General features: G+C 47.9%; 1 non-coding gene across 1 annotated transcript; it reads right to left on the reverse strand.

Annotated features, from left to right (window-relative positions):
- Positions 1-392: 392 nt before the first annotated feature.
- Positions 393-477, reverse strand: TRNAR-CCG (transfer RNA arginine (anticodon CCG)). The gene has a single exon. It is a non-coding gene; the product is annotated as a tRNA-Arg (tRNA).
- Positions 478-2,988: the final 2,511 nt, after the last annotated feature.

Raw genomic sequence — 2,988 nt, forward strand, 5'->3', positions numbered from 1 at the left:
AAGTCAGACGCTTAACCAACTGCGCCACCCAGGCGCCCCCCCCGAACTGATTTTAATGCAGTCCAAGCATGTTATCCGTTGGGTGGTGAAAAAGACTTACCAAAAGACTCTTTTTTTAGTAGAATGTTCCCCATTAAGGCATACTCTTGACACATGATTTGGACAGCGACAGGCCCCGGGAGGAAAGCAAATCAACACAAAAGAGAAAGACGTCTGTATTCAAAGAGCAAATGTCTCAGGTGAGTGTGTCGCCTTTACTCTGATTCTTTTTTTTGTACATTTATTCATTTTTGAGAGAGAGAGAGAGAGACAGAGCATGAGCGCGGAAGGGGCAGACAGAGAAGGAGACACAGAATCCGAAGCAGGCTCCAGGCTTGGAGCTGTCAGCACAGAGCCCGACGCGGGGCTCGAACCCACGAACCACGAGATCATGACCCGAGCCGGAGTCGGACGCTCAACCGACTGAGCCACCCAGGCGCCCCGCCTTTACTCTGATTCTTAACTTTTTTTTTCATGTTTGTTTATTTTTGAGAGGGAGGGAGAGAATACGAACGGAGGAGGAGCAGAGAGAGGGGGAGACAGAGGGCCCGAAGCCGGCTCCCTGCTTGTCCGCACAGAGCCCAACGCGGGGCTCGAACTCTCGAACCGTGAGATCGTGCCCTGATGGATTCGTCTTCGTGAAGTTTCCACGAACGACTTTTGATTGTCCTTCCCACACAAGCAGTGTGGACTCAGCACCCCCCCCACCCCCCCCCACCCCACCCCCCCAGCTCTGCTCGGACACGCTGTGATTTTACACTCGTGTGTTTGTAACTGTTGTCTAATTGTATTCCCCTGCTCGGCAGCTGCTAGCCCCCAGCTTCCTGGCTGTTCTCTCAGCTTCCTCTTCCTTCTTCTCCTTCCACTCTGGGCCCATGTTATTTCTCTTAAAGCAAGCTTTCAAAACATCGAGACAGATAAAGATCTGAGGACCATAACTCTTGTATACTCCTTAAGGACAATCGCTTTTTTGTCTTGGATCCTGTATCCCTAACAATGAAACTGTGCCAAGAATCTATTTCAAAAGCCAAGCCAGGATATATCCCTGTGCGACTTGTGGCAGATAAACAGCTTTCAGTTTAATCCCAACAAGAATAAGCAAATGGACACCGATGCTCGGTTTAGCATTTCACGAACGTAATCCCTTTCCTGTGCAGTGATACTGTTCTGTGACTTACGTGTGTGTGTGTGTGTGTGTGTGTGTGTGTGTGTGTGTGAAGGACTGTGGTTGTGGGTAGATACATATTTATTCTCCCGGGACATGAGGCTTTCGGTTCTGGGGGCATTCAAGGGCTTTTAGAAAATGCATGTGAATGTTCTAGCGAAAGAAATCATAGGTCATGCTTATCTTTGGTGAAAGCCACATGTGCGCTGGATGATTTCTCACTCACAAAGATAAATCGTCTCCTTCAAATCGAGCCCACTGCCAGGGAAGTGTGGGGGGAAGTTATTCCAGGTGGTTTCAGCCCAGGCCTATCTTGCGGCACTCCCAGCTTGCGTACCAGCTGGGGTTGAGATGAGAGGAGACACAAAGGGTCAGCCTGAGGTCAATGCCAGCCCAGGACATCCGATTTGGCCCCGGGTTAATTACTGGTGGGGAGAAGCTGGCCAGTCCCTAGAGAGTTCTCAGATTAAATGTGAATCTGTACGTTGGGCAGTTTGTGTGGAGACCAGAATATGGAACTGGGAATCAGGGTCACAGTTGTCCAGTTAACGGTTCTAGATGTGAGCCTCCTCCGGTAGATCCAAACCAAGGTTGGCAAGACCAAGGACAATCTATGGGATTGATAGTATTTCAGTTTGAGGATAAATTTAGAAGGCTCACAACCCCAGATATTTGGAAAATGGGTTTGATTCCTCTCCAAATGATACAATTAGCTTGAAGGGAGGAGGAGTGACAGTGAATGATTCGAGAGAATACCGAGAATTCACCATAAATTACTGGTGAATTACTGGAAATCCTAGAAAGTTTATTTTAGGGTGACAACTAAGGAGGGAGCATTTCTTAATTCAGGGTCTACATCTCTCCCTGGGTTCCTGGTGTGCGGTAGCAAAAGGATGGTTTAGGCAGCAAAGGATTCATAGGAAGGAGAAATTGGCCGCCCAGATTTTGAGGGGAAGAATGGAGTCGGGCATCTTTCCAGTCAGTACAGGCTACAGAGAGACGGACAAATCCTGAAAGCAAAGCCACACGAATAAGGAACATAAAGTAGATGAAGAATTACCCTTCTCTCCTCCAGCTAGTCTGACTTCTATTGGCCTCTCATTAAGCAGCAGCAAATCTTGGTTGTTGGCATTTTCGGGAAGATGAGCATTTTTTCCATTGAATTCTTTCGTGTTATCCCAAGGTCCCCAGGAAAGAAAACTAATATACTTTCATGAGCTTTATATGAAAGAATTCAGAAAGTCCAGTAAAAATATCTTCAGGGGGCGCCTGGGTGGCGCAGTCGGTTAAGCGTCCGACTTCAGCCAGGTCATGATCTCACGGTCTGTGAGTTCGAGCCCCGCGTCGGGCTCTGGGCTGATGGCTCAGAGCCTGGAGCCTGTTTCCGATTCTGTGCCTCCCTTTCTCTCTGCCCCTCCCCCGTTCATGCTCTGTCTCTCTCTGTCCCAAAAATAAATAAACGTTGGAAAAAAAATTAAAAAAAAAAAAAAAAAAAATCTTCAGAATGCAGAGCTTTCCATGACATTCCAGATTTATCTCAGACCCGCCAGGGGAAAACTTGTACGTATAGAAAAAGTGATGGGCGTGGCCCGGCGATGGGCAATTTTTAAGAGACTGTATGTACTCGGCTTCTTTTTTTGTAAGGAAACAGGTCGAGTGGATGGTGAGGTCGTGCATGGGATGACCCTAGAGAGCAAACACTGTCAGGACAGAGAAACTCTAGGGATGTCCCCTGATCTGCAAAGTGTCAGGCCCACCAGTGGTAGAAATTGCTAGCAAAAAGA

This window comes from Herpailurus yagouaroundi, unplaced genomic scaffold, assembly GCF_014898765.1.
Source record: "Herpailurus yagouaroundi ecotype Mexico unplaced genomic scaffold, PumYag 67525, whole genome shotgun sequence".
In the NCBI taxonomy this organism is placed as follows: Eukaryota; Metazoa; Chordata; class Mammalia; order Carnivora; family Felidae; genus Herpailurus; species Herpailurus yagouaroundi.